The sequence below is a fragment of the Mytilus edulis genome, chromosome 10 (genome assembly GCF_963676685.1).
Source record: "Mytilus edulis chromosome 10, xbMytEdul2.2, whole genome shotgun sequence".
NCBI classification, from domain to species: Eukaryota; Metazoa; Mollusca; class Bivalvia; order Mytilida; family Mytilidae; genus Mytilus; species Mytilus edulis.
Window position 1 is genome coordinate 62261381 of NC_092353.1, and position 7079 is coordinate 62268459.

A 7079-nucleotide genomic window follows, 5' to 3' on the forward strand; every position below is an offset into this window, starting at 1 on the left:
TTCAAATAGTTTGCGTGCAGTGAGGTTAGATCTAAGGTAAGTTGTTCCGTAAACATTATACCATCATTTTAACCCTGTCGCAGAGTTTATATTTTTAGGCATTTGGGGCTACTAGAGCTGTTGCAGAACTCACGTTTTGGACGTTATCGTATATGACAGAACGAATATGATGTATTTTAAATATGCTCAAATGAGTATTACAGGTATTCGTAATACACACAATTTTTCCCTTGTCCTAATAAAGGAGTTGAGTTTGTGTAAAAATAAGACGTGCCGCTCGATAAGTGAAGTAACTGTTTTAAAGAAGTATTTCGTTGAACTTTTTCTCGATTAAAACGAAGATTGAAAAAATCCTGAAGAGACCGTTTGAATTCTATATCTTCTTAAATGAAATATCAAACATCATATTTTTAAACTGCATTGCTAATTTTTTAGTTTATAATTATTTATATTGCATGCGAACTCTGACAATTAACCTCACAATGTTTGCTGAAGTGTTTTAGTCGTCCGCTATTAGGTCTTATGTATTAAATTTCTTAACAAGGTAAAATAAAATTAATTGAGAATACTATTTGTCCGTCGCGGCTACTAGTCAGATGTTCTATTCTTAATTCTAAACAGTATAATTTAATATGAAATGGAGAATAAATTGGTCAAGGGTATTCCATTTGTGTTTTAGTGAATTTTACTGCTAAGAACAAATGAATGGCTGTTGTGGGAAGATTATTACGTGTGAATTCACGACAGCGACCTTATGGATAACTTCATTATTAATAGACAAAATCGTCTGGCAAAAAAAATCATTGGTCGTATGACAATTAGAAAAATATGGAATATAAAATTGATCTACATGTACCATATATGAAAATCGGGAATTTTTTATTGTTTATTTTGTAAAATTTATAGAACTCAACTGGACAATAAAAATAAATAATTATGAAACAAGAACAGAACAATATCTGTTATACGAGAGATAAAGAAAATAAGGGTACATTCAAAACTCGATAAGTCGATTTTGTAATTTAACAGAATGTGTCTTTTATGTTACAGTTAAAGAGGAGGGCGAATTTTTTTGTTACAAACACCCAAGTTGTAATGTTCACTGATGGTATTTCACATTTTTATATATATCGTTCTTGTGAGAGTCAAATCTGATAGGCTAATTTGAACACAATGAATTATTATTTTTAGTCCATGTTTAATGTACATAAAAAAAATCACATATTTATCATGTGAAATTCTAAGCAACAAAGAATATATAAAGGCAACAGTAGTATACCGCTGTTCAAAACTCATAAATCTATGGACAAAAACAAAATCGGGGTAACAAACTAAAACTGAGGGAAACGCATTAAATATTAGAAGAGAACAACAACACAACATTAAAATGTAACACACACAGCAACGGACTAAGCATTAGACAAAATCCTATGAGAATAACAAATATAACATCAAAACCAAATACATAATTTTGGGATAGAAAAGTACCGTGACACGTCTTATAGTAATGTGAATTCACACTCAAATATAGGAGAAAACAAACGACACAACGGAAACACAACGTAAAAATGTTACACACACAGAAACGAATTATGATATAACAATGGCCATTTTCCTGACTTGGTACAGGACATTTTTAGAGAAAAAAAATGGTGGGTTGAACCTGGTTTTGTGGCATGCCAAACCTCGCACTTTGATGGCATTGTTAAATATAACATTAAAATGACAACATAATATTACAGGACTACAATACAAATAACTAGGAGAACGTATTAGGCAAAGAAACACATGAATAATAGATAACAAAAGGCATCAGGTTTAAAATTCAATACGTTAAAAACGCGCCTCGTCCACACACGACTTACCAGTGACGCCCAGATATCAAAGTTCGAAAGTCATTTGAATTTCTGAAACAGCGCAAAAATGAGGTCATATTTGAAAAAAATTATCTAAAAATAGATAGAAATAGGATTGATTTAAGATTATAATAGAACTAAATACTGATATTACATTTAAACACAATGCACATTGCAATACTAATTAATAGCAATTAACTATATTATATATATGTCCGGTTTGTTTTGAATCTAATTTCAAACATAAAAATCGTACAGATTACGTTGAACAAAATCAAAACTAATAAATGAAGACTAGTGATTAATTTTCTTTACCATAACACATGAATTTAATAGAAAAGACGTCAACTAATTTGACAAAATCCGATGAATATTACAAATATAACATCAAACCAAATACATGAATTTGGGATAGATAAGTACAGTAACACGTCTTATAGTAATTCGAATTTACACTCAGCAAAAAGTCACAATCGGGAATAAGTCACGTTCGGTAATTAAAAGATAACTTCAAAGATATTTAAAAAAAAAACATTCTGAAATAGTTTTCGAAAATTACTATTTATACAGATAAGGCAAGAAAACGAGTAAACTGAAGTCGACCAAGGCCCGCTTGAGGAGCATGACAAATACAACGGTACTGTCCGGAGAAGCTTCTGTACGTATCAAGCAGCCAATGAAATAAATAACAGCATTGAAAATGAAATAATCCTCCGACTATCCATAAAGTTAACTCAAACACGGCTCATATAATATAAAAGGTGTGTGAAACTTTCGGACAAAGGCTTGTCTGGGTTCAACTTTGTATAATTGTATCCAACATATAATCGTGTTTAAGATACTTGTTATTTTCACATTTTGACGCTTAATTTCGATTTTATTATATAAAAATTAAAAAAAAAAAAAAATTTAAAGTGAAACATAAACCAAGAATGATTGAATATCACTCCATAGAGACTTAAAATTGAATAAACCAGAAAAGTTTCTGTAAAACACTTTACGTGTAGCTAAACCAATCAGATGACGAGTACACTGAAGCCGAGCAAGGTCCGCTTGTTTAGCACGACAAGTAAAATGGAACCTTCCTGTGAAGCTTCTACACTATCGAACAGCTAATGAAATAACAGCATCACAAATGGTATGTTCCTCCAATGAATCCGATGTATCCACAAAGTTTTGTGTTTAACTCAACCAATCAATGTAATCATTATAACATGTCTTTATATAACCTAATGTTATTGCATAATTATTGTATAATTGTTTGTCACAAGGAATTTGGGAAAGTTCAATTAAACATTCCTATTATCAAAAATTATTTGAAAGTATTGCATGAAAGGGTAAAAGTTGAAGGCAAATAGTTACTGAAAATATTTATAAGAAAGTGATTTTTTTAAATTATGCATTTTAAAAATCCAAAAGTAAAGGCTCGTCAAGTTTTTCGGCATATAAAGGGAATCCGACTTCTATTTCAAAGAACATTTTCATGAATAAGATAATTAGTATGCAATAATCTTATTCTTAAAATTGGTCAAATGAAATTAAATGCAAACACACTGTTATCGTTATATTCAAACACGCCCACCTGCTATGATATGATGACGCATTGCAAAGTTATTTGACCCACATATTTTGTTTTCTAGTAATATGAAATTTGAATGTTGATATATAGATATATCTCTAAAATATGAAAATAATGAAATTTGAAGCGAGATAATATACTCTTTGTTTCTGTATAAAACATTTTAAAGCACGAAACAGGTCACCCTGACAAGCTAGAATATAAATGAAGTACCATGACCTTCTTAATATGATTTGATCGTTAGGAATTTTAAAGATTGTTTTCAAAATAATGTTATCGGAGCAGAGATGCAAGTCAATGCTTTTACGGAATACATTTATGTTGAAACTCATTTCAATATGAATTTACGCATGCATCTTCAATATCCAAAGTGATACAACCTACTAAATCCAGTATTTGTTTGACATTTTAAGTTAAAACGATTTTTTTCCTGAATTCTGTCAAAGTAAAGTTACTTTTCAAGGATAAGTACAAAGCAAATCAACATACTCACACATTATTCAACTAACATAAAAATGTACCGTTGCGCATTGCACGATATAAAATCCTCCAAACTTGCATGCCCGCATGAGTTATAAATTGCCAAATATAATGATTTCACATTTTGCCAGGATTTTTGTACTCCAAAATCCTACTTAATGTATTAACACATAAGGAAAACGGCACATATTATAATTACACAAGTTTTGAATCATTCTTTAGTTAGAGAGCACTCAAAAGAAGTAAGGTATGCTCGAATCTCGAAGTTACATTTTGTTCTGATTTTTATCTTTAAATGTCATTCTTCAGTACCTCAATGTTTTGTATATTGATTTAATCAATACATTGATTGAGTCATCGGGTCAGAAAAAAAACAATACTCATTTCACGATAGGTATAGTGTCCGGCGGAGATCGTGTTTTTTCGAATGAACTGGTCCACTTTTTTCGAGTGAATTCACATGCGATTAGATCGATTTACTGCTATTACGCGAGTATTATAGTTTTATTCGTGACTGTTCATCTTATTCTGAATGCTATACATGTTTTGAACACAAACGACGCAGAATTTACTTTTGATTTACTTACAATATAGTGTTTTGTATTGTCCGTGTTTTTTCGAGAGCAACATTTAAAAAGTACGGGTTTTTTAACAAATTGTACGGGTATTTTTGGCAGAAAATGTGAATAAGAAAAATGACATTATTTGACTTAAAAACTGACTTTTTCTAGTTTGTAACTGTAATTTAGAGAAGAGCAATATTAAGAAGTCTTCATAATTCACCAAAACATATAATTATGTTGATCAAATTTCACCATTTTCAATTTAATGATAACTTTCTGTTCTGAAAACATTAAACCATACCCTTGCAGTATTACGACACATCAGAAATATCAGAAATAAATGTGTCCTTTTTTAAACGGTCTTAAGAACCGAGTACAGGGCCTCAAAATATTTTTAATTTCATTGTATGCTACCTTTATTTTTACAGTCAATAATATTTTATGATTGATATTAGTATATATTACAGTGACGAAAAAAACATAGGAGCAAGAAACGTAAGGAAAAGGAGTAAACAATCAGAAATTCAATATAAGCCCAAATATTCTACAGAAAGACCCCTCCCCAATATTTTATAATAACACTCAAATTGAATGGAATATTTAATAAAAAATGAAAATAACACTTTATGATTTTATTCTATATGAACAAAAGGACCTTAGAAAATAGTCAAATTCATCTAAGGTCAACTTTGCTTGATGGAGCAATTGTTCTTGATTTCCATTCCTAGAACGATAACACATTATTACTTATGAAGCAAGAATCTTGCAATTTGATTGGTAAATAACCCGGGTGTAAATATCACCATATTCTGGTTCACCAAGGGATAAAACAATATTTTTTGCAAAAATTAAGAAAATGTAAATTTTAGAAAAAAATATTAATAAAAAAAAGTTAGATAAAAAAAAAGAAACATCTATTGAATTTTTTGGCACATAAAAAATCAGGTGAAGAAATTTTGTTTCTCCAAAATTCCCTAAATAATTATATTTTTCAAAATTTTCATAAAAAAAAAAAAAAAAAAAAAAAAATAGATAATATTCTACAATGCACGGCAACGGAGGTGTTAAAAATGTGTAGTGGAAGTTGGTCATAAGATTTTTTTTTCAGTTCAATTCCCGGGAATAAAACAAGTAAACGAAAGCTAAATGAATTGGTTATCTTGATGTAATCAAGGGTGTAAGGAATTTTACACCGGTGTTGAAAATGCATACGACCCTCGGCTGCGCCTAAGCGTGTATAGATTTTAAACACTGGTTTAAGATTCTGTACACTCCTGATTACACCATGGGGTTAAATTGAAAAAAAAAGACACATGCATACAGATTCAATGAGGTTAAATTATCAACTTTCAAGTAAATAATACATCAACGAGGTTTTTAAGCTTATTTTTAAAAAATAAATTGGATCAAGCTGACTGCTATAGCAAAATATCATTTCAAAATTTTGCTTTTATTTTAAATACATTTTTTTTTGTACTTGAAAGAAAAAGAATCGTCTTAAATTTTGTTGTCTAAATCGTAGATAATGTCCCTTTAAGAAAATAATGATTTTTTTAGCTGCAGATAATACCCATAAATAAAAGTGTACATGGTAAAGTAAATACTTTCCTTTGCTTTTAATCCGATTAATGCAAATATATCTTAGGACTGAAAGCAGTTAATGTGGTTTTTGTATGGTCTCGTAAATAAAGTAGCAGTTTTATGTAAGTTGACAGAGAAAACGCATTTCCTTTACTCACACAAAGGGGCTAAATATAATGTACATATTTCTCAACATTAAAAAATTTGAATTATTGTTTAAGATCAATTTTACCTATTCGACAACATTATATACCACTTTCCCCAATTACTACAATTTTTGTTTTTATCTTTTTCATTATTTCGACAACTTTCAACTCTATTTCCCCCCGTTTCCACAACATTGTCACGTTCACATGAGGAAGTATGGTAATAATGTATAAGACCACATCAGATGTGCATAATGGGAAATGTACATGCATTTATAAGTCGCATAAATAATTATAAAATTGGCAAGTCTTTAACTGTTCAATCTACAAACAATCTGTAGCCAGGTAAGTTCGTTATACAAGTTGCTTGCATTTTGTTAGTATTACAATTTACTAACATTCTCTCGGAATATCTCATTAGAAACTAGTAACACCAATATTATGAAAATCAAGTGTTCTTTTTACGACGCTTTTTCACAGCGCAGTACATGCCACTGATAATGTAGAAAAGTTCAGATTCGAGTACTTACAAAACAAGCTGATCTATTATGACTTCGTAATTGTGTGATATAGATTCAAAGATTAAAACAAGGTAAAAATTTACAAGCTGACTATAAGTAAATGTTTGGTTATGGAGAGATAATATTTTATAACATTTTTGTCCTATAATCTGAAATATTTAAAATATTATTTTATTGTACATATTTATCAGCTTATCGTTATAGTTTTTATCTGGAAGCTGGTTATATGTCTGTATTTATCCTCCGATAGAAGAGATAGTGATACAAATGTACTATTTATAAAAAAAAAACCCACAGTAGATAAGTTTGAACAGATTTTTTGTTTAATTTTAAACGTAGTTCATATTGTTTAT